At 34.7% G+C, this 26,391-nt stretch overlaps 1 long non-coding RNA gene across 2 annotated transcripts in view; it reads right to left on the reverse strand.

The window, feature by feature from the left end:
- Nucleotides 1-4,806: 4,806 nt before the first annotated feature.
- LOC134472611 (uncharacterized) overlaps nucleotides 4,807-26,391 on the reverse strand; it is a 28,227-nt gene continuing 6,642 nt past the window's right edge. The window contains exons 2-5 of one of the 2 annotated variants that reach the window (XR_010042501.1): nucleotides 10,721-11,288; nucleotides 9,762-9,820; nucleotides 5,512-5,688; nucleotides 4,807-5,088 (exon numbers count right to left, since the gene is read on the reverse strand). This is a non-coding gene — a long non-coding RNA (uncharacterized LOC134472611). Of the gene's footprint in view, nucleotides 5,092-5,511; nucleotides 5,689-9,761; nucleotides 9,821-10,720; nucleotides 11,289-26,391 lie in introns of both variants that reach the window. The other variant, XR_010042500.1, reaches the window with a different exon arrangement.

Below are 26,391 nucleotides of genomic sequence, written 5' to 3' on the forward strand. Positions count from 1 at the left end.
CTAAGTATTTCATTTTTTGGGTGCTATTGTGAAGGGTGTGCTTCTCTTATTTCTGTCTCAGTAGTATTGCTGTTTAGTGTATAGGAATGCTATTGATTTTTGAGTGTTGACTTTGTATTCAGCTACATTACTAAATTTATTATACCTCTGAGCCTTTCAATGGAGTTTTTGGGGGTCTTCTATGTAGAGTATCATGTCATCTGCAAATAATGACAATTTAACTTCTTCTTTTCTGATCCTTAGTCCTTTTATTTCTCTCTCTTATCTAGTTGCCCTGGCTAGCATTTCCAACACTATATTGAATTGGAGTGGTGATAATGGACATCCTTGTCTTGTTCCTGATTTTAGGGTAAAAGTTTTCAGTTTTAGGTCATTTAATATGATGCTGGCTATAGTTTGTCATAGATGGCTCTAATCATATTGAGGTAAAGACCACCTAATCCAATTTTCTGTAAGGTTTTTATCATGAATAAGTGTTGGGCCTTATCAAGAGCTTTTTCTGCATCTATAGAATTGATCACATGATTCCTATTTTTGGTTCTATTGATATGGTGGATTACATTTATTGATTTGCATATGTTGAACCATTCCTGCATTCCCGAGCTGAATCCCACTTGGTGATGGTTTATAATCTTGTTCATGTGCTGCATTCTGTTTGCCAAAATTTTATTGAGATTTTTTGCATCTATGCTCATTAGGGAGATTGGCCAATAGTTCTCCTTTATGGTTATGTCTTTCTCAGGTTTTGTTATTAGAGTAATGTTTGCTTCCAGTAATGAGTTAGGGAGAATGCTTCCCTTTTGATTTCACTGAAGAGGTTGAGGAGTGTTGCCATTAAGTCCTTTTTGAATTTCTTGTAGAATTTCACAGTGAATCCATCTGAACCTGGGCTTTTCTTTGTTGGTAGAGATTTAATTACATTTTCAATTTCATTGATTGACATCAGGTTATTCAGCAGTTTTACATATTCTTTACCCAGTTTTGGTAGTTCCTATGTTTATTCCTAGAAACAGGTGCTATGAGAGTTTAAGTTTCTGAAATAGGTATTGATGATCTTCTGTATTTCTACAGGGTCTATAGTTATTTCACCCTTTTTATTCCTTATTGCATGAATTTGATTTTTTTCTTTCCTTTTTAAAATAAAGTTGGCTAAAGGCCTGTCAACTTTATTTTATTCTTTCAAAGAACAAACTTTTTGATTCATGGATTCTCTGGTATTGTTTTCTTAGTCTCTATTGCATTGATTGCTGCTCTGACCTTTGTAATTTCCTCCCTTCTTTTGGCTTTGGGCTTGACTTGCTCTTCTTTTTCTAGATGTTTGAGATATAGCATCAGGTTTTTTATTTGTGTTGATTCTGCTTTCCTGATGTGGGAGTTCACTGCAATAAATTTTCCTCTGCTGACTGCTTTCATTGCATCCCAGAGGTTTCAGAAGGATGTATTTGTATTTTTGTTTGCCTGAACATATTGCGTAATTTCTCTTTAATTTGCTCTGTGACCCACTGATTGCTCAGGAGTGTATTTTTCAGTTTCCACATGTGGGAACTGTGGGGTTTTTGCAGATTCTTTTATCATTAATTTCTTGCTTCATTGTGCTATGATCTGACAACATGCATGGGATAATTTCAATTCTTTTGCATTGACTTAAATATGTTTGGTGGTCTAGTATATGGTCTATTTTAGAGAATGTCCCATGTACTGCAGAGAAGAATGTATATTCTGATGTTGGATGGAACACTCTGTATACATCTATCAAATCCATTTGTTCACAGGTGTGATTCAGTTCTGTTATTTCTTTGCTGATCTTCTGTCTGACTGATCTGTCCCGTTGTGTCAATGGCATGTTAAGGTCTCCTGTTGTGTTATTGTTTATTTGATTTTTCATTTCTGTTCATATTTGTTTTGTATAGCTCTGTGCTCTGGAATTCAGTGCATAGATATTTAAGATTGTTACCTCTTCCTTGTGAATTTTCCCCCTAACTAGTATGTAATGACCTTCTTTATCCCTTTGTATCATTCTTGGTTTGAAGTTCACATTGTCTGCAAACAGAATATCTACCCTGTTTTTTGGGATACCATGTTGCAGAAAGTATTGTTTTCCATCCTTTGACTTTCAGTATATGAGTTTTTTTGGGTTAGATGTGTTTCCTGTATACAGCATATGGTTGGCTGTTGTTTCTTGATTCATTCTGTTTATTTCTTTTAATTGGTGAATTGAGGCCATTTACATTAATGGTTATTATATATATGTATATATATATATATATATATATATATATATATATATATATATGTTTACTTTTGACATATTATATTTCCGATGTTGATTCTTTACTTTTCCATTCTGTTTAATTGTTTGCCTTGCATAGTGTTTTTTTTCCTATGTATATATAAACTGTCTTTCAGTGTTCTTTGCAGGCTTGGTTTGGTGATCATGAAGTTTTTCAGCTGTTCTTTGTCATGAAAGTATCATTTCTTCATTCATTTTGAAGGAAAGTTTTTCGGGATAAATCAGTCTGGGTTGGAATTTGTTTCCCTTTAGGGTCTGAAATTCTTCACTCCATGCTCTTCTTGACTTCATTGCTTGTATTGATAAATCTGCTGTGATTCTGATAGGCTTTCCTTTATTGGTGATCTGTCTCTTCTCTATAGCAGCTTTTAATTTTTTTGTTTTTTGGTACTAGGGATAGAACTCATGATTGCACACTTTCAAAGCAGGTGCTTATGCCACTGAGCTAAATCCTCAGTCCCTCTAGCAGCTTTTAGTATTCTGATCTTATGTTGGATTTTTGGGATGTTCTGGAATGTATGTAGTTTTATTTTGGTTATGGTTATTTGGAGTTCTATTTGCCTCACTGATGTATGTGTCAGTTTCCGTTCTCATATTTGAGAAATTTTCAGCTGGTACTTCTGTAAATGGCCTCTGGGTATTATTTTGTTACCTTCTTTTTCACTGACACCTATCAATCTTATGTTGTTTTTCTTTATGCCATCTTGCAGTTGTTGAATTGTTATTACCTGATTCCTTGTCATTTTTAAAAGACCTTTCCTCTTCCTACGTGAAATCTTGTCCTTGAGGTGTGAAATTCTATCTTTATGTTCATTGAGGTGGTTTTGCCAACTTTTGATGGAATTTTTGATTTCTGTATATCTCTTTGAATCTACTTCATGCATTCTGTTTGTTTCTTATATTGTTCTTTCAGGGTTTCTCCATCTTTTTGCATTGTTACTCTAATTTAAATTTACTAACTATTGTGAGTTTTGGGGAGACAATACAATTTAGGAGGCTTCCTCACATATATGGAGAGTTGTGCAAGTAAATGTAAACTGGGGTGAATTACAGAACTGATAATTAAAACAGAAGATGATTGCAAGGACTATAGCTACCACTCAGGTAAAATATTACATCAAGAAATGAGTTTAATGCATAGTCCCCAGTAATTTACATGTGTCCTTTTTCAGATCAACACTATCTTAAATTGTTGTGGCAATATACGACACAGGTAGTTCTGTCACTTTCTGAAGCAGTGATTTTAAGGATGAAATTGGCAGGATGGGTATCACTGACTGACCTCTTCAAATGAATGAATTATTTGTGTTGATTCATCTTCTTATCAAACATCTTACCATGACTGATAGCCATTCCTGGACCAACTGTCTTGGTTTCAAACAGCAGTGAGGCATGGTGGAAGGTGATGGGGGATGCCGAACTTTACTAGCAAATGATGCAAATCTAATGAAAGTTGAAAATTATACCATGCGTATCTAAAGAAGAAAATTAAATCCTACATATTGGGTGGCTCATTGGTCATAGGAGCCTGCTTTTGTACTAGTGTACCTGAATTTTTCCTGATACTTCCTGGAAACTGAGCTAGGAGGTACAATTATGAATAAAAGAGAAAAATTCTAAGCAAAGGGGACCAGAGACCTCCCATCTCAAGGGGACAAGAACATTAGGAGTCTAGAAATCCCCTTTTCATTAGTAAAATAAGATAATGTAGAAACTGTGCAACCTAAGGTTCAAGAATGTAAATGATTCACCAGGAACATAACAACATTATATCCAGGTATGTAATTTTTTTTGTTTAGCCCTGGGTTGATGTCTTACCCTGGGAGTTGCCAGGTCAGCTTTCCTGCACGTGAACAATGGAAAGCCAGCTTTATGCCCACTCTCTGATCCCCAAGAAAGATCAACAGCCTTGAGTACCTATGGCTGATCACTAGCCCAGTCTCCTACAATTGGTATCTTTAGTTTTTTTAATGAACTAAGGAATATAGATCTGAACTGAAAGGCTAACGTAGCTAATGAACTCATGATTGAGTGATTTCTATGCTCCTATCTATAAAATGATGGCATTGCCAATATAGTTATTAATAACCATAATCATACACTTGTAGTTTTACCTTAGAAAATTTGAAAGCCTTGTGCCTGCTTTTGTACTAGTGTACCTGAATTTTTCCTGATACTTAGAGGTAGGTTCACACTTCCATGAATGTCTAGAACATTCAGAAGATGAGTTTATAACTTGGGCACAGACTGAAGTCATATGAGTCCTTCTCCATCCACAGATTTAATGCTTAGTTCTTAGCCTAGGAGTTAATCCATACTGAAAGATAACTGAAAACTGTGTGATGGGTCATCCACATGTGAGTTGGAACGGATTTTTCTAATGTAATTACAATAGTCCTAGTGCAAGTGGGAGGTATCAAGAAATCTAAATTTAGGCAAGCTTTTCTTGATATTGAAGTAATTATCATAAGACATAAGTTTATTCATATCTAGTTACTATTTATATATATGTGGATAAATCTGTATACATGTGTCAGTATATTTGTATGTGTGTGAGTCTTTGACTTTGTATTTACAGAAGACATAGAAGATATGTTCTTCCTCATTCAGTCTCCAGCCTTTTGGAGAAATGCCACACAACCTGTTGCATTTGCTGTAGTAATGTCCACGCTGTGCTGAATGCTAAACATAGATCTCTGTGAGAAGTAGAATATGGCAGCCAAAGGCAATGCTGGGTGTCATTCACTAAGAAACTGCAGTCAACCATGAGATGAAGATTATGCAGTTCAGTCTGTGTGCTGCTGAAGAATAATGAAAGGATAGGAAGCGTTAGATTCACAAATCTCTTTGACCAATTTAAAACTTCATAAATTAGAAACAAGATATTGAGTCTTTTAAAATAACGCTTCAGAAAATGTCCCTAAAGTAACCATTGTTGACCAAGGTCATACTGCTTCCTTAGTAGCAATGGACAAATTTTCATATTTGATGCTGTGTGCTGTTCTTACATACTATTACTAGGGCAACTGAGGCTCTGTATTTAAGAGTAGGGTAGGAGATTCACTAGAAGGAAAACTGAAGACCTTGGACCGTCTTTGAAGAACTGTGTGTGCAACACCTTGTAGAGAGCTTTTTTTACATAAGAACACGGGGGTAGCAGCCACAGATGAGACCTTCAAGAATGATGTTCACAGTTTTCAGAGTACAGGGAGAATACTCACAGCTCAGTAATGTTCAGAGTGGACAAACTATACTTCACCAGCCAGAGAGGCTATTTCCTGTGCTGCTGAGCTTCTGTCCTGAGCCTCACTCTGCAAGGTCAAGTCTTTTCTCATGCAGACAGACTTCAGTCACAGATTACAGCAGTCATGGTGCTTATTCCTTCTAGGTTCTGTGGACTTTTTATGAATAATATAAAACATACATATTACATGTTTGAGATAGGAAGAAAATCTTTGGGTAATTCCCCATTCACATCAGAATAGTAAATGACCTAATACTTGAAGAATATGAAGTACAGGTACATGGGAAAAATTAACCATGCTCATTTTAAACAATGACAAAGCAAAATGATGATCATAGTTTACCTTGTGATGTGTATGTAAAGTTCCTTAAAATAATGGGAAAGATATTTTTGCTCAAAATTGTGGTATACAATTTAGTAACCTGTTTCAGAAATCATAACTACTACTTATGAGAAATTTTGTAAGTTTTTCTATACCATGCATTATGTAATGTTCTTAATTATAATTTATGAATTCAGTGGGTGTTTCTAAAGCAGTTGCTGAAATTGACATCCCAGTATTGTGCTAAAAGTGAAAAGGTGTTGCTGTAAATACTTTAATCTCTCTACATGTCTTGTTCTCCTCTGCCTCAGTGCTACAATGAATTTTTCAAAAAATGAACTTTGTCATTATTTTTCTGTCTAAGCTACAATGTCCATAATCTTCTAGAAATTGATGACCATTGAAGATGTAATCATAGAATTCACCCAGATGAATGGGCTCTACTGGACACATCCCAGAGAAAGCTGTATATAGATGCAATGTCAGAAAATATTCATCATCTCATTCCCTTGGTGAGTCTCCCTATCAATGTATCTGCCATCAATCATTTGAATAGTCAAGCACCAATTTCATAAAATATCTGCCATATATCCTTCCCAGTCTCAGTTTTTATTTGTAGACCTTAAATCTATGCAAAAGAGAAATTTTAGTTACTTTTATTTACAGGTTTTTTAAAATCTCAAACATAGTCTCGATTACTAGCTCATACCATTATTGTAAGCAAATCATTATAAGCCAGAGCAATTTTAGAAATTTAATTAATATTTTTGCTTTGTAAATGCAAAATATGTTATAAAAACAATGATTTTATGTTCAGTGTGATGAGGCTAGAGCCAAATGTGGAAATTAAAAAGAACTGATTATTTGTGAAGAATTTATATTGAATTTTATTCAAATTGTATTCACTGAACAATATCAGGATATTATTATTCTTATTTTTTGAAATATTAATAATTCTATATTTTCTTTATAAAGTAAGAATACCTAAAGCATCCTGACAGACCATACTCTTTGTCATCATTCTACATTTCCTCTGCATATTCAAATGCAGGCTGTCATGGAAGAAAGGCCTGGCGACGGTAAACTACTCACATGATTGGAGGTGGAACCCAAAGACAGGAAGAAAGTTTCAGCTAGGAGAAGATGGGTTTCCAAGTCCTGTCTGCATGATTACACACTTCCTACCAGAATCTATGTTTAGCTGTGAACTTGTCAGTGGGTTAATCCCACAATGAATACTGTGATACAGTTATTCCTTCCACTTTTCAAAATCACCCCTTTTTCCACGTAAGAATTTTATGTGATAGTTTTTATCTAATTCATAATAGAGTTCTTTCCATCTTCTAGTGTATTTTTCAGCATTCTGTAAGTTTAACTGCAGAAATATTTCACCATTTCTATCAAATGTAATTTGGTATTTTGGAAGGTACTACAAATAAAATTATTTTCTGAATTATTCTCAGTCAATTTTTGTGTTTAGAAAATCTGATTACTGTATTTTGAGTTTTATATCCTGTCATTTGGCTAAATTTGTTTGTCTAAAAGTTTTCTGATGTTGATTTTAAAATCTTATATGAAAAGGATCATATTATGTGCAAATATAAATAATTTGATTTATTTTTCTGTTTTCTATTGGATATCTTCCATTATTTCTATTCCTTTCATTTTTGCCATTTCCAATTTTCCTGGATAAAATTCCCAGTAGAAGATGAAACAGCTGTTGGGGAAAACCTATTTGTCTTGTTACATTACAATGTAACATAAATCATGTGTTTTTCCCCCATACAGTATGACTTTGATTGTGAGTTTCTTGCAATTTACTGTTATTAATATTGATATTTCATCTTCTTTATGAAGTTTATGCATGTTTTTATCATTAAAGATTTTATTATTGAATCTGTGTATGTGATGTGCTACATATTTTGACTTGTATTGTTTTGCATCATTCTTGCATTCCAGTAATGAGTCAAAGTGTATGATGTATCTGTGTTCTTAAATTCTGATTCTAAGAATCTTATTGTTAATTTTTGCACCCATTTTTATCCAAATATTGTCCTAAGGTCTTATCTTTTTAAAAATTTTTATCTATTTTCATTGTTAAGTTTTTATTCATTTTTGTTGTTACTGTTTTGTTGATACTGACTCCACATAATGAAGGGCATTCTATTCTATTTTGTGCAACACTTTTAGAAATATTCTCATCAATAATTTCTTTGCAGTCTGATAACATTCAGCAGGAAAACCTTTGGAAGTAAAACTCTTTTGGGGGAAGAAGATTTCAGTATGTTTCAGTTTCATTGCTTTTAATTAATCTGTTTATGTTTTCCATATACCACATATCCAGTTTGAGTAAATTATGTACATTAAGATGCATATCCCCTTTGTTTTTCTTTTTAGAGCTTCCAATACATTGGAATGTCAGTTTTTAAATTTGTCATTATGAGCCTATATATTTGACAGATATCTGTTCTCATAACTACTCTCTGATCTAAATTTGAACTAACCAAAATGGCCTAACCATTTTGTCTTAGTTTGAGTATTTCACAGTCTTTGTCTTTTCTAAGAAAATACTTGTCATCAAACAATCTCAATTCTACATTTGAAGGCATAAATATACCATCAGATCAGCAACAATGAATTGTCTTACTCATATGAACTCTAGTTGTGGTGTCTTCCATAAGGCTATGGGGATTATGGGGGACTCTGACTAATGAACAAGAGCTGGTTAAAGTTACCAGGTGGCCACTTTCTTATTCATCAACTGAAATCCTGTCCAATGTCTCTGTCCAAGGGATTTTGTCTAACCAATTCTAGCATCATTTTGACCAGCTAGCAACCTAGATGGAAGCATTTTTTTATCTATAACCCAAATAAACCTTGATTAAATGATCTGAAAATGTAAAAGAGGAGGATAAAAGATTGTTGAGCTTAAAAAGGAACAGATGTTTACAGAGCAGGCGAATGGACAAACATGGACAGATGATCTGTATAGTATGAACAGACAACAGATATATAGACTGACAAACATGTTATAAATTCACAGTGCTTTCAAATATATTTGGCCAATTCGAGCTATAATAAATAAACTAGTGTGAACCTTTTTGTAGATTAAATAATAGAGATCTCTTGAAATAAGAATAGCACAAAAGGAACCTAATTTGAGTTTCAACTGTCTTCCACACAAGTTGCAGCAGGCTGCTGAGAACCCTGTGGCTTGCTGGAATGCTGGATCACATGAGACTACATATGGTGGGCCAATGGAGAAAATGGAGATGCAGGGAAAGAGGAGAGATATATCATCTAAGGGGTCTGGTGGAACAGAGTGAGCCCCAAGTATTTGGGCCATCATATAAGACACAGTGAGAGAAGGACACATCCTTAAAGTGAAAAAGGCCTAAAAATGAAGGATTTCTGCCAACTTGCCACCATTATGACAAAAGCATAAATAAAAGATCAGAATTTTTGTTTTCATAGCCTGCTAGAGGCCAAAAACATCAAGGGTATGAAACAGGCACCCCAGAGGTGTGTTTTTCAGGGGTCAGGAAATAGTATTCCTCATGACCAAATTAAAAGTGAGCCAAAAGAACAATTTTGCCTCAGGGTGTAAGAACTTTAGCTCACCCCTCAAAGAATGTGAAAATTGTCCCAGATCACACTTAACAAAAGAGAGATCATCACCTATTTTGAAAGTGTGACATGGAAAGTCCCAACACCTGTTCTCCTGGGCCATCACCATCACCAAAGAGTGTGGGGTGGGATCCCAGGGAACAAAAATAACAGTTTTGCTTCAGGCTGTATGGCCTAAGGCAAAGTGCTATGTCTATCCAGGGATAGCAAGGGTAGGTTTTCTGATGCAAGCTTGCAAATTTTAAGAACAGAAACACAAAACCCCACTGGCAGCTCACCTGTTATGAGTGAGGAAGGTCACTGTTGTGTGAAGATTAGCAGCAGCAAGTAAACAGTTCTGGAGGAAAAAACAGGTGGGTCATAGGCGGGGTAGCTCAAACTGGGAGGGATTCCCAGGAGCTAATGCACCCTGCCATCTGAGTCATAGCATCATTATGAAAGAGTTTTTGGCACAATAAAAGAGCAAAATATAAAGTAAAAAATAGCCTTTATTTCAAAGATGTGGAGAGGAATCTGTGACTATAGGCAGTCTAGGTTTCTCTGACCAGAATGTGGGGTATGGGATACACATATAACTGGGGATGGTGCTTAGGGCGGGCATTGATGATGCACAAGGAGCTGATTGGGACTTTTTTCATGTGCACTGGAAAGGGAAAATGGAAGTTGTAATAGAGGAAGGAGGAAGTGACCTCAAGGTAAACATCCCTTGATTCCACTTCCCACTGCCAATCCTGTAACTTATTCTAGGGCAAAACTCTTTCTCTTATCATCTAAATTAAAGGATTTTTAAAATTGCAATATATTTATACTTGAACTCAATCACCTGACTATAAATAGGATAAGATTGCTATAAGAGAATGAAACTCCCAACTTACTATATCCAGTATGAGTTCATGTTATCTAAAATCCAAGAGTGAATTTTAGGTACAATGGAGGTTAAGGGTAGAATGTATTTATTGAGAGAAAGAAAGCTTCTGTCTGAAGAGAGACAGAAAAAGTCCCGAGCGGGTGCCAAGGACTCTGTCTTTTCCAAGGACTTTTATAGAGTAAAATCAAGGGGTGAGATAGGTTCAACGTGGGGAAAACTGGGAACTTACAAGGCAGATGGGCATAAGGTGGGACAAAACTATGGTTAGCCAATAAGATTAATAGTTCTGGTAAAACTGATTACAACAGGGATGAATTGGGAAGCCAGTCACATAGAAAAAGGACATTCTTAGAGATCAGTGAGTCTTACCTAGGAGGTTGGGATGGTGACTCCTGGCTTCCTCAGGGTGAGCTATTTAGAATATCAGTCCTTAGGATATGGCTGTATTTGTTTGATCTTTTGTCTTGAGGCTTGGTCCACAGCAGGAGATGTCTGTCTCCCCCACAGTTTCAAGATATCTAGGCTTATGCACTGAATCCATCAAGGGCCTAGCCCTGTCTCACTGTCTATATTTCTAACTAACTCAGCTGCCTACAACAAGGTAAAGTATTCTGTGTAGTAAAGTTCTGAGTTTTGTATTTTGCCTTTACTTGAAATTTACATGACGTTAGAATTGTGAAGCATGAACTAAGTTAAAAATACAAATATTTTTCCTAGACATCTATGATATTTTCTTCTTCATTCAGTCTCCAGTATTTTAGGGAAACACTTTTTTCACAGCCTGTTGTATTCTCTGTAGTGTTGTCAATGCCATGCTGAATGCTAAACATAGATCCCGGTGAGAAGTAGAACACGACAGCCAAAGGCAATGCTGGGGCTCATTCACTAAGAAATTGGAATCAACCGTGAGATGAAGATTATGCAGTTCAGTCTGTGGCTGAAGAATAATAGAAGAAGGTTAGGAAGAGTTAGATTCACAAATCACTTTGACCAATTTAAAACTTCATAAATTAGAAAAAAAATAGTTTCAGAAACTGTACCATAGTAACGCCTTCTGAATTCACAAATTACAGTTTAAGTGTTGTACACTAGCAAAAAGAGCTTCATTATGTTTATATGACCAAGGTACATGTAAGGCTGCCATACTGTTCTGTATGTGTTCCCCCACCCTTGGGTGACCTAATTGATATGTTAACCAATGCTCCCCTCTATAAAGAATTACAAATCCCTAAAAACCTAACCTAATTGATATGTTAACCATTGTTGCCCTCTACAAATAACAGATGTGGTACTAAAATAAGTTGACAAAAGATTGTTAATTACTGCTAGACTTCTGTCCTCTGCCCTAATCCATACCCATAACCCCATACTTTGTAAACTGGGATATGTACATAAAGGCTGCAAGCTTTGAGAAAGACACACGGCTTTTGCAAACTCCAACTGTACTGTGTCCCTGGGCCCAGGATAAAATAAATCAGCACTGCTTTTTTAAAATATGTTTTTGCCTCATTTTTTGAACTCGAGTTTGGGGGCTCATTTTTGGATTACAAGATTAAAAAGAACATTACATAACAATAAATCTTAAAAAATATTTCAGCCTTAAAAAAAACTTTAAAAAATTGAATCTTAAAAAAAAATTTCAGAAAATATCCCTAACATAACCATTACTGAACAAAGTCATACTTCTTTCCTGGTAAGAATTCACAATTTTTCATATTTGATGCTGTGTGCTGTTCCTACATACTATTACTAGGGTAACTGAGACTCTGTATTTAAGAGTAGGGTAAGAGATTCACTAGAAGGAAAACTGAAGACCTTGGACCGTCTTTGAAGAACTGTGTGTGCAACACCTGGTAAAGAACTTCTTTTACATAAGAACACGGGGGTAGCAGCCACAGATGAGACCTTCAAGAATGATGTTCACAGTTTTCAGAGTACAGGGAGAATATTCATAGCTCAGTAAAGGTCAGAGTGGACAAACTATAGTTCACCAGCCAGAGAGGCTATTTCCTGTGCTGCTGAGCTTCTGTCCTGAGCCTCTCTCTGCAAGGTCAAGTCATTTCTCATACAGACAGACTTCAGTCACAGATTACAGCAGTCATGGTGCTTATTCCTTCTAGGTTCTGTGGACTTTTTATGAATAATATAAAACATACATATTACATGTTTGAGATAGGAAGAAAATCTTTGGGTAATTCCCCATTCACATTCAGAAGAGTAAATGATCTAATATATGAGGAATATGAAGTACATGTAAGTGGAAAAAAATAACCATAGTCATTTTAAACAATGACAAAGCAAAATGATGATCATAGTTTACCTTGTGTTTTGTATGCAAACTTCCTTAAAATAATGGGAAAGATATTTTTACTCAAAATTGTAAATGCACATTTTAATAACCTGTTTCAGAAACCATAACTACTACTTACTGGAAATTTTGTAAGTTTTTCTACACCATGAACTATGTAATGTTCTTCTTAACTATAAATTTATGAATTCAGAGGGTGTTTCTAGGGCACAATTTCTGAAATTGACATCTCAGTATAGTGCTAAGAGTGAAAAGGTATTGCTATAAATACTTTAATTTCTTTACATGTCTAGATTCTCCTCTGCCTCAGTGCTACAATGAATATTTCATAAATATGAACTTTGTCATTACTTCTCTGTCTAAACTACAATGTCCATCTTCTTCTAGGGGTTAGTGATCATTGAAGATGTGATCATAGAGTTCACCCTACACGCCTGGGCTTTACTAGAAATATTCCCAGACAAGCTGTATAAGGATGTGATGCAGGAAAATATTAATCATCTAGTATCCCTTGGTGAGTCTCCCTATCAATTTATCTGCCATGAATGATTTGAATATTCAAGCACCAATTTCATAAAATATCTGGCATATATCCTGCCCAGTTTCACTTGATTTATATGTATTCTTCATTTATAAATAATAGTATTTCATGAATAAAAGAATTTTTTGTATTATTTTATGTATTTGAATAAAATATAAATTTATGTTAAATGAGACAATGTTAACAAATATATAGACATATGCTTTTATCAATTTAATCTTTAAAATAACTCTAATCTTTCTGGAGACTTACCCAATTCATCTAGTGACAAACACAACTGGATCATATGTTAATCTTATAAAGTTTCACAACTTAAAAATAACATCATTACATGTTCTGCATGGATCTTTGTTCAAGTTTTATAAAACTGATAAATGACAAATAACTTGTGTCTTCTGGTTTTTACTTTATCAAGAAACTACTAACCACACTAAGTTCTCTACAGTTTGATAATTAGCAGGATATTCTTCTCACTTTCCAAACCTGAAACCCCAATTTTACTTCCAATTTTAATACCTATCAGACAATGCTCACTAGAGAAATAGACTTAATGCAAGATGTACAAATACAAAAGGATTTAAAGATTGGCTTACAATGGCATTCCACAGAGTCAGGTGGAAGAGCAAAAGGGCTTCTGAGCACTGGAGATCCCTAGAAATACCCAAACATATTCTCCAAAATCTCCATATAGTCCAGTCTAATACTCCTTAGCTGTACCAGATCCTATTATCTCACAACACTCACATGAATTCACCTTCAAATGATCTTATGGCTTTTAAAAGAACTCAACTAAATGAAAACAAAGAAAAATAAGTATTAAGAGATAAAATTCAAAAGATAGGATTGAAAAACTGATAGAAGACTAATGAAAATGTCACTTCTCTGAATCATATTTTTAAAATCCCATATACATATTTTTGAATGAATTACTAAATTATTAAATAGAATATAAAATGCTTGTAAAATGTAAATCAGTTTAAAACTGATTTTCAATTTTCAAATCAATTTCAGTTTCAATTTCAATTTTCAAAAGAAAATTGAAAACAGTTTGGCAGATCTAAATCTATTTGTTCAGAAGTTCTAAAACATCTATAAAACAAAGAGAAAAATGATGCCATTTTACCAGATAAAAGACAGTAAAATAGATAATGGAAAAAATTCCTTAAAATATGTGAGTGACAAACTTGAAAATGGGCAAAAGTAAAAATGCTTAAGTGAAATTTTAATCTCAAAGGATTAGTGATGTATTGAAAGCTATAGTAGAAACTACAAAATCAGTATAAAAATGCATAATGTGGAATCATTTGAGAACATCTCAGAAAAGGAAATAAAGTGTTTCGCACAACAAAATATCTGTACAAGGAGGCTTTTTATGAAACAAGGATTCACCAATTATAATTTACTTATGAGGCAGATACTGCACTGATCAGCTTGTCACTGGAGCAAGAGTTGTTACATATTTTCTAGTGACTTCAAGGTAGGAGACTGAACAGAATGACGGTTCTCATAGTAGAGAATGCTTATGGAGACATCATGCAGGGACCATCTTGCATCTTGATGTATTTTATGATCATTCCTCATTACTAAGGGGCCATTTCTTATTTTCCTGTCCTCTCTAGGGTATTTAGACAAGAATACTTTAAGTTTTTAATATAGTGATGGGACTTTTGGTTCCCAACACCTCAATCATGTTTTCCACTGGACAGGTTGTAAAAATATCTGATCAATATATTCACTACTCTGCTCTTTCTCATATTTTAAACCTAGAAATAGAGTCTAAGAAATATATTTTGTCAAATTGTCTGTCTAGATGTTTGAGATTGGAGTTTGCTTTTTTGTTTGGTCATTTTCTTCTTTCAGGCTTATATTTTGTCTTTCAATTCCACTAGTCTTACTTATTGGTAGTGTGTATCTTAGAGTCCTACTGTGTGGTTGATGTTTGTCCAACTTCTGGATGTCACAATGAAGAGGTGAACCAGACACCTGAATTCCTCCTGCCAGGCCTGTTGGGTAAGTCCTATATTTTTCCTAGGATGGCAAACCTAGTCCATCTGGAGCAAGTAAGGGAGACATTGAAATTGAGGACTTTAAAAGTCACACAGCAGAAATCTCTGAAAAGATAGCAAGTGAAATAAAAAGACAAATCCATGAGCCCATAGAGGAAATCAAACTAGAAGTAACCCTTCATGTAAAGACAGAAACAATAACCTTAGTAATGGAGTTGCTAAGCACAGCTAGAGAAGAAATAGATTTTTAAAAGTACAAGAGCATGGAAATCTGATTGAAAGCTTGAATTAACAATATAGGAAACAAGCAGAATCCATGAAACAAACTCAAAGAGATATCCAAGAAACAAAAAATTCTATTCAAAGCTTGAAAAACCATTTAAATGAAACTGAGGATCAAATTTCAGACCTTGAGGACCAGATCACAATTAGCAATCATGAAATGATGGAACGTTTAAAAATAACAAAAGCAGCACCTCTCCCACCTGGGGCCCATACTACCACCACTGGGGACCAGAAGGTGCGCATCCAGCTGAGCGGAGGCCTGCCCTACTGCCCCTTCTCCCGCCCAGGGCTGAACTACCACCTCTGGGGACCGGAAGGTGCGCATCCAGCTGAGTGGAGGCGAGTCTGGTCTGGCCCTGAAACTGTGCAAATTGAGGAAGCTTTAGGTCTACCTGAGAGGAGCCTGGCAAGCCTCTTGTAATCCAGAGGCTCTGCTGCCCAATGAGGGAGCTACTACAAGAGGAGTCCCCAGAGCCCAGGACATAAGAGTCAATTTACAACACAACCAGGGGAAACTCTGAAACAACACTTGAAACACAGTAATATAGGAAAATGACAAAACGAAAGACCAAAATGCAATCTCAAACACCCAACCCATCCCCCCAAGAAAGCCTAGGAGCCATGTACATAGAAGAAAATACATGCCATATACCTGAAATACCTGAAACAATAGTAACAGAAATAAAGAAGCAGCTACGGGAAGCTTTGAATGAATTCAAACTAGAAATAATATACCAGGTAAAAGAAGAAATAATAAAAGAAATGAAGGAGATGCTGAACATATCTAAAGAAGACACAGCTAAAAAATTGGAGGAACTAAACAAAAGGATAGAATCTCTGGATGAACAATATAAGAAACAAACAGAATATATAAAACAGATGCAAAGAGATATACAGGAAATCAAAAGCAACATTGAAAGTTGTAAAAACCGCCTGAATGAATGTGAAGATAGAATTTCAGACCTCAAAGACAGGATTGCAGCCAGTGAACTGGAAAGGAAAGATCTTTTAAAAATAAGAAATCGAGAAATAACAATACAACACCTGCAAGATGACGCAAAGAAAAACAACATCAGGTTGATAGGGATAAATGAAAAAGAAGGAGACAATACAAAGGATGTCAAGAGGATATTTAGAGAAGTAACTGCTGAAAACTTCCGAAACATGAAATTGGAAACTGATATCAGGATCAAAGAGGCATATAGAACTTCAAATAGCCATAACCAAAATAAAACTACACTCATACATATAATAATCACCATTCCAGAAATCAAACAAAAGAATAGAATATTAAAATCTGTCAGAGAGAAAAGACAGATCACCTATAAAGGAAAACCTATCAGAATCACAGCAGACTTCTCAACACACAAACAATAAAGGCAAGAAGAGCATGGAGTGAAGTATTTCAGACCCTAAAGGAAAATGATTTCCAACCTAGACTGATGTGCCCTGAAAAACTGTCCTTCAAAATTGATGGAGAAATAAGATACTTCCATGACAAAGAACAGCTGAAGAAATTCATGATCACCAAGCCAATCCTGCAAAGAATACTGAAAGACAGTCTAGATACTCTTAAGAAAAAAACCACTTAACAAAGCAGACAATTAAATAGAACAGAAAGATAAAGATGCAACAGCAGAAATATAACATGTCACTAATAAACCAATTTATAACACTTATAACCATTAACATAAATGGTCACAATGCACTAATTAAAAGAAATAGAATGGCAGAATGGATCAAGAAACAAAATCCAACCATATGCTGCCTACAAGAAACCCATCTAACCCAAAAGGATACTCACAGACTGAAAGTCAAAAGATGGAAAAAAAATACTTCATGCAACAGGACCCCCCCCAAAAAAGCAGGGGCAGCTATTCTGTTTTCAGACTATGTGAACTGCAAACCAATAATGATCAGAAGAGAAAAAGTAGGTCACTACATACTAGTTACGGGAAAACTTCAAGAGGAAGGGATAACCATCTTAAATATATATGCACCAAATTCCAAAGCACCCAGTTATATAAAACAAGTAATATCAGAAATGAAAAACCAAATTAACAGTAACACAATTATAACAGGAGACTTTAACACACTATGGACACCAATGGACAGGTCAACAGGACAGAAAATCAGCAAAGAGATAAAAGAACTGCATCACACCTGTGAACAAATGGAATTGATAGACATATACAGAGTATTCTGCCCAACAACTGAATACACATTTTTCTCAGCAGTACATGGGTCATTCTCTAAAATAGACCATATATTAACTCATAGAACATATTTAAAGAAATGCAAAAGAGTTGAAATCATCCTTTGCATGTTATCAGATCATAGTGCTATGAAATTAGTAATTATATGATACAAGATACTGCAAAAATCCCACAAACACATGGAAACTGAATAACACACTCTTGAGTAATCAGTGGGTCACAGAGGAAATAAAAGAGGAAATTAAACAATACCTACAAACAAATGAAAACACAAATACAACTTACTGGAATCTGTGGGATGCAATGAAAGCTGTCCTTAGAGGGAAATTTATTGCACTGAGTTCCCACATAAGGAAAACAGAACAAATACAAATAAATAACTTGATGCTACACCTCAAACAGCTAGAAAAAGAAGAGTTAGTCAAGCCCAAAGCCAAAAGAAGAAACGAAATTATAAAAATCAGAGCAGAAATCAATGCAATAGAGACTAAGAAAACAATACAAAGAATCAATGAATCAAAGAGTTGGTTCTTTGAAAGAATAAATAAAATTGATAAGCCACTAGCCAACCTTATTTTTAAAAAGGGAAGAAAAAGCTCAAATTCATGCAATAAGGAATGAAAAAGGTGAAATCACTACAGAACCAATAGAAAGACAGGAGATCATCAACACCTATATCAAAAACCTCTACTCTCCAAGGTTAGATAACACAGAAGAAATAGACAGATTTCTAGAAGCATATGAAGTACCAAAGCTAGGTCAAGAAGAAGTAAAACTGCTGAATAACCGAAATTCTATTCATGAAATCGAAAATGTAATTAAGTCATTACCTACAAAGAAGAGCCCAGGCCCAGATGGATTCACTGCAGAATTCTACAAGAAATACAAAGAGGACCTAATGCCGACACTCCTCAAACTCTTCAATGAAATTGAAAGGGAAGCAATCTTTCCTAAGTCATTCCTGGAAGCAAATATTACTCTAGTACCAAAACCTGAGAAAGACCCAACTGAAAAAGAGAACTATAGACCAATCTCCCTAATGAACACAGATGCAAAGATCCTCAATAAAATATTGGGAAATAGGATGCAACAAGTCATCAAGAAGATTATACACCATGACCAAGTGGGATTCGTTCCAGGTATGCAGGGATGGTTCAATATACGTACATCAATAAATGTAATCCACCATATCAATAGAGTCAAAAGTAAGAATCACATGATCATTTCTATAGATGCAGAAAAAGCTTTTGATAAGGTACAACATTCATAAGAACTTTACAGAAAATTGGAATAGATGGTCTTTACCTCAACATAATAAAGGCCATCTATGACAAAACAACAGCCAGTATCATACTAAATGGCCAAAAATTGAAGGCCTTTACTTTAAAATCAGGCACAAGACAAGGATGTCCCCTGTCACCGCTCCTATTTAATATAGTACTGGAAATACTAGCCAGAGCAATTAGACATGAAAGAAAAATAAAAGGCGTAAAGATAGGAAAAGAAAAAGTTAAATTATCACTATTTCCAGATGATATGATACTTTAGATAGAAGACCCCCAAAACTCCATTGAAAGACTCCTAGATATAATATAATAAATAAATTCAGCAATGTGGCTGGATACAAAATCAATACTCAAAAATCAATAGCATTCTTATATACTAACAACAAAATCACATAGAGAGAAATAAGAGAAGTCACACCCTTCACACTAGCAACCAAGAAAATGAAATATTTAGGAATTACTCTCATGAAAGAAGTGAAAGACCTATACAGGGATAATTATAATACATTGAAAAATGAAATTGAAGATGATCTCAGGAAATGGAAAGACATCCCTTGCTCATGGGGAGGAAGAATAAATATTGTGAAAATGGCCATTCTCCCAAAACTGTGATACAGATTCAATGTAATCCCAATAAAAATACCATCAACATACCTCATAGATCTCGAGAAATCAATCCTAAAATTCATCTGGAACCAGAAGAGACATAGAATAGCAAGGACAGTTCTAAGCAGCAAAGGCAAGGCAGGAGGCATCACAATCCCTGACTTGAAGTTATACTACAAAGCAACTGTAGTAAAATCAACATGGTACTGGAATCAAAACAGAGCCGAAGACCAATGGAATAGAGTAGAAGATACAACCACAAGCACAAACACACTCAACCACCTCATCTCTGATAAAGGGGCCAAACAGGTTCACTGGAAGAATGACAGTCTCTTTAATAAATGGTGTGGGAAAAACTGGCTCTCCATATGCTGAAAACTAAAACTAGACCCATGCCTGTCACCATATAATAAAATAAAATCTAAGTGGATCAAAGATCTAAATATTAAAACAGAAACACTAAATCTATTGGAAGACAAATTGGGTAAAAACCTTGAAGACATAGGGGTAGGTAGAGAATTCATGAACAAGACTCACACCACATGGGAAATACTTCCCAGAGTCAATAACTGGGATCACATCTTATTACAAAGTTTCTGTACATCAAAAGAAATCTCTAACATAGTGAAAAGAAAACCCACAAACTGGGAAAAAATTCTAGTGAACTGTCCCTCAGACAAAGGACTTCTGTCTAAAACATACAAAGAATTAAAAAAAAATCAGACCCCCAAAATTTAAAGACCCCATCCAAAAATGGGCATCGGAGATGAATAAACAATTTTCAGATGAAGAAATACAAACGGCAAATAAATACATGAAAAAATGTTCAGCATCACTAGTAATTAGAGAAATGCAAATTAAAACCACACTGAGATTTCATCTCACTCCTGAAACAATGGCCAAGATCAAGAAAAGCACCAATAACAAATGCTGGAGAGGCTGTGGGGAAAAAGAACTCTCCTGCACTGTTGGTGGGAGTGTAGACTGATGCAACCATTGTGGAGGTCAGTCTGGAGGTTTCTTAGAAAGCTGGGACTGGAAGCACCATTTGACCCATCCATTCCACTCTTAGGCATATTCCCAGAAGAACTGAAAGCATCATACCACAGTGATATATGTGCACCCATGTTTATAGCAGCACAATTTGTAATAGCCAGATCTTGGAAACATCCTAAGTGTCCATCAACTGAGGAATGGATAAAAAAGTTGCAGTATTTTTATACAATGGAGTACTACTCAGCTATAAAGAATGATCACATTGAGACATTTATAAATAAATGGACGCAGCTCGAGACCATACTTATAAGTGAAATATATCAAACTCACCTGTATAAATACCGAGTAGTTTCCCTAGTGTAAGAAACGATAAGAATACATGAAAGTATGTGGTAATCATGATTCCTAGTCACACTGGTTTGAAGCCATATGTTTTCACTCATTACTTGGAATGGTTTTAATTTGGGGGTTTTTATTTTATTGCCTGTGATATTACAAATGACTATTTTGAAGAGAATAAGAGCATAATAGCTAGCGCTGATTTAATATCATCCTGTTTTGAAGCCCCATCAAGTTTTTGTTCATTTGTTTCCATTGGTTCTAACATGTGGTACCTTATTATATCTTAATGTATGCGATAGTATAAGCAAGTTTTTTTATAGACAAAGAGATAATATAGAAATTGATGTTTGGTTTCTGTTAGCTGGTTCTAAATTCCCTGCAACAATTTCATTCTCTTGAATGGTCTCACACTGTCTTGATAAATTTGATGCTATAGTATACGAAGTTAGACTCAAATATTTCAAAGAAAGAGTCACTATGGTAACTACTATTAATGTCAAGCTATCTGGGGGTGAAACACAATGATGGTTAAAGTTTTCGATTCTGACTGGTGTTGTTATATTGATACGTTCTTTTTTTATCTCAGTCTCCCCCCCCCCTTTTCTTTCCTTTTTTTAAAAAAAATTAATTTATTTCTTAATATCTTTTAACTAAGGGAAAATTAAATTAAAAATAGTGCGATAGATTATAGTAATTTTTTTTGTTTCCCTATTAACCTGATTTGAACCCCTGTAGTGTTCTCCATATCTTGTTCTGACTGATTTTATTATATTCTGTTTCGCTTAATAGTATCAAGTTTGAGGGCATAGGCAACCATTTGGAAGGCAACCAGATATTCTATGATGCCTGTTATTATTTGACAATTATCTTCTTTGGAATCCTGTAAGCTCTCCAATGTGGTTTTATTGGTCTTATGTACAGTTTTGTTCAATTCTTTTATACTAGCTGATATAGGCTACTCTTTTTAGGATAACAAGAGGCATAATGGTAACCATTGTTAATCACCTAGTAATCGCCCCCTTTATTATTTTTTATTTTTATTTTATTTTTTTTTCATTTTATGCTATGTCCATCCTCCTGATCTAAATGACTCTGTTTTGCTTTGTCACATTGGGTTTTTCTTTGGTCCGTCTTGCTTTGTTTTTTGTTTTTTGGCCTTTTTTTCAATCTTTTTTCTTTTCCTCTTCAAAGAAAAAGTTAAAAAAAAACTGTGGAAGTAATGGAAACTAAAATGTGCAATTGTTAGTGTAAAAAAGAGAGGGAGGGAAGTGATCTCAAGGCTATAACTGCAAGTTTATTTAAATGTGTAGGAAAGAGAATCATATTGCTGAGTTTTTCTTGGATCATTGAACAGAACTGACTGCAATCTCACTGTATTAATCTCCACTTTGTATGCTTTAATTTTGTAATCTGGACAGCTGTTTGTAAGTTGACAATGTGTGATCTATTAACTGGTGAACTCTTACTGTATGTTTTTTCTCTTGAAATTCTGTGTTGCTTCTAGCCTTTTACTGTCTTGCTTCGTTTAGTTTTGTTTTTCTCTTTAAATAAAAAAAAGAAAAAAAAATAACAAAAACAGCAGGAAATGACAATCCAGAACCTTCAAGATGAGACCAAGAGAAACAATATAAGATTAATAAGCATCACTGAAGATGCAGGAGTCAATGCAAATGACATAACTAAAATGTTCACAGAAGTAATGGCAGAAAATTTCCCAAACATGAGGAAAAAATCTGCTATGCAGATAAGTGAGTCATATAGAGTGCCAAACAGTCACAATCAACACAAATCTACACCCAGACATATAATAATTAAGATCCCAGACATACAACATAAAAACAGAATACTAAATGCGGTTAGAGAAAAGACAACTCACCTACCAAGGAAAACCAATTAGAATCATGGAAGACTTCTCAGCACAAACCCTCAAATCAAGATGAGCTCGGCTTGAGGTGTTTCAAGCCCTGAAACAAAACATCTTTAAACCCAGACTGATGTACCCAAAAAAACTTTCTTTCAAATTTAATGGAGAAAAAAAGATACTTCCATGGCAAAGAACACCTTTATGTCCACCAGACCCACCCTAGAAAGAGTATTGAAAGACATACTAGATAGAGATAAAAATGACCACAACCCCAGAACAACAGAAAGAAACCACCACATAGGACAAGCAATTAAACAAGGGGGAAAAGCAGAAAGCAAATAACTGGAACATAACATGGCAAAGTTGAGCCAGTACATATCAGTTATATCCATAAATGTAATTGGCCTCAATTCATCTATCAAAGGAAACAGGTTGATAGAATGGATCAAGAAACATGATCCTTGCATATGCTGTATACAAGAAACAAATCTGACCCAAAAGGAAACTCATAGATTAAAAGTTAAAGGATGGAAAACAGTATTGGAAGCAACAGGAACCCAGAAAAAAAAGCAGGCATAACTATATTATTTGCAGACAACATAAACTTCAAACCTAAAATGATTAAAAGAGATAGAGAAGGTCACTACATACTTATTAATGGAAAATTCAAGAATAAGAACAATTATAAATATATATGCACCAAATATAGGAACATCCAACTGTGTAAGACAAATACTAATGGATATGAAAAACCAAATATGCAAGACTATAACAGCTGAACTTAATACCCATTGTCACAAAGAAATAGATCAACTAGACAAAAAGTCAGCAAAGAAATAATAGAATTGAATCAAACCTTTGAGCAAATGGACTTAATAGATATTTACAGAATGTACCACCTAACAACATCAGAATATACATTCTTCTCAGCTGTGCATGGGAAATTCTCCAAAATAGACCATATAATAACCCATAAAACATTCTTAAGTAAATGCAAAGGGATTGGAATTATCCCATACATATTATCTGACTATAGTGCACTAAAATTGGAAATTAGTGGCAAAAGAAACTGCAAAATCAGCATAAATACATGCAAATTAAATAACAACCTTCTGAACGCCAGTGAGTTACAGATGAAATTAAAAAAGAAGTAAAACAATACTTACAACTCAGTGAAAATATGGAAACAACATACCATAAACTGTGGGATGCAATGAAAGTGGTCTTAAGAATGAAATACATAGAAATAAATTGTCATATCAAGAAAACAAAAGTAGCACAAATAAACAATCTGATGTTACATCTCAAGCTTCTAGAAAAGAAGAGCAAAATGAACACAAAGCTCATAGAAGACAGAAAAATGTAAAGATCAAATGATTGAAATTTTAAAAATACAAAGAATTAATTAATTGAAGAATTGTTTTTTTGACAGACTAACAAAATTGAAAAACCTTTGGCTAACTTTACCAAGAAAAAGAAAGAAAAAAAACCCAAATTCACACAATAAGGACTGAAAAAAGGAAATCATCACAGATCTCATGGAAATTCAAAAGATCGTGAATACCTACTTTGTAAACCTCTAATCAAATAGAATAGAAATCACACAGAGGAAATGGACAGATTTCTAGAAACATATGAACTATCAAAGCTCAATCAAGAAGATATAACAATTTTGAGTAACTCAGTATCAGTATTAAAATTGAAAATGTGATTAAAAAAAAAACTTAGCAACAAAGAAAAGCTCAGGTCCTGATGGATTCATGGCTGGATTCGACAAGAAACATAGAGAAGATCTGATGCCAGCCAATACTCCTTAAACACTCCACTGAAATTTAAAAGGAAGCAATCTTCCTTAAATCATTCCTGGAAGCAAGTATTACTCTGATACCAAAGCCAGAAAAAGATCCAACCAAAAAGGAGAACTATAGGCCAATCTCACTAAAGAACACTGGTGCAAAGATTGTCAATAAAATAATGACAAATAGAATGCAGCAAATCATCAAGAAGATTATTCATCTCGACCAAGTGAGATTCATTCCAGGAATGCAGGGATGACTTAACATATGCAAATCAATAAATGTAACACACCACATCAACAGAATCCAAAACAAAAACCACATGGTAATCTCAATTGATGCAGGAAAAGCTTTCAATAATGTCCAACAGTTGTTCATGATAAAAAAAAAACCCTTCAGAAACTCGGAATACATGTTATCTACTTCAATCTCATAAAGGCCATCTATGACATACCAACAGTCAACATTATACTAAATGGATGAAAACTCAAAGCTTTCACTCTAAAATCAGGAACAAGACAAAGATGTCCACTATCACCACTCCTATTTAGTATAGTTCTGGAAATATTAGCCAGATAAGAGAGAAATATAAAAGGAATAAATTAAGAAAGGAAGAAGTTAAATTATCACTATTTGCAGATGACATGATATGCTATTCAGAAGACCCCCAAAACTCCATTAAAAGATTACCAGAGGTAATATCATCATCAGCGTAGCTGAATAAAAAGTCAGTGCTCAAAAATCAATAGTAGTCCTGTATACTAATGAAAAACTCACTGAGAGAGAAATTATGTAAATATCACCTTTTACAATAACCTCTAAAAAAATGAGATATTTAGGAATCAACCTAACCAAGAATGTAAAGGACCTATATGCTGGAAATTATACTACCCAAAAAAGGAGGTTGAAGAAGATATTAGAAAATGCAAGGATATTCTTTGCTTTTGGCTAGGAAGAACCAACATTGTGAAAATAGTCATACTCCCCAAACTATCATACAGATTTCAAGCAAGCCCAATCAAAATACATTCAAAGTACAATTCATTATCATAACTTACAGATCTAGAGAAAACACTCCTAAAATTCATTTGGAAAATGAAGAAAACTAGAATAGTTCTGGGGCAACAATGTCAAGACTGGAGGCATCTCAGTTACTGACTTGCAACTATACTACAAAGCCACAGTGATAAAATCAGCATGGTATTGGCAAAGAAATAGACCTGAGATTCAAAGGAATAGATTAGAAGATGCAAACATAACTACAAAGACACTCAGCCCCTGATATTTGACAAAGGGGCTAAACATGTTCACGGGAAGAAGAATAGCCTCTTTAATAAATGGTGTTGGAAAAATGGGCTCTCCACATGTTGAAGACTAAAACTAGACCCATGCCTATCACTGTGCTCTAAACTAAAATCAAAATGGATCAAATATCTAAATATTAAAACAGAAAAACTTAATTTATACAAGAAGACAAAGTAGGTAGAAGCCTTGGAGTCATAGGGGTAGGCAGAGAATTCATGAACAAAACAAAAATCACATGTGAAGCATTTCAAAGAACCAACAACTGAGGTCTCATATTACTGAAAAGTTTTTGCACTTCAAAAGAAATCGCCAATAGAGTAAGAAAAAAACCCACAGAATGGGAAAAAAATTTTAACTCGCATCCCCTCAGACAAGGGAATAACATCCAAAATATATAAGAAATTGAAGGTTTCTGGGAGAACATGGCAGACAGATAGCAGCAGCTACAGAGGCTTTCTGAGAGACCCAGCTTAGAATCCAGGAATGGTG

The sequence above is a fragment of the Cavia porcellus genome, unplaced genomic scaffold, assembly GCF_034190915.1.
Source record: "Cavia porcellus strain 051 isolate PalLab524CR breed Dunkin Hartley unplaced genomic scaffold, mCavPor4.1 scaffold_24, whole genome shotgun sequence".
NCBI lineage: Eukaryota > Metazoa > Chordata > Mammalia > Rodentia > Caviidae > Cavia > Cavia porcellus.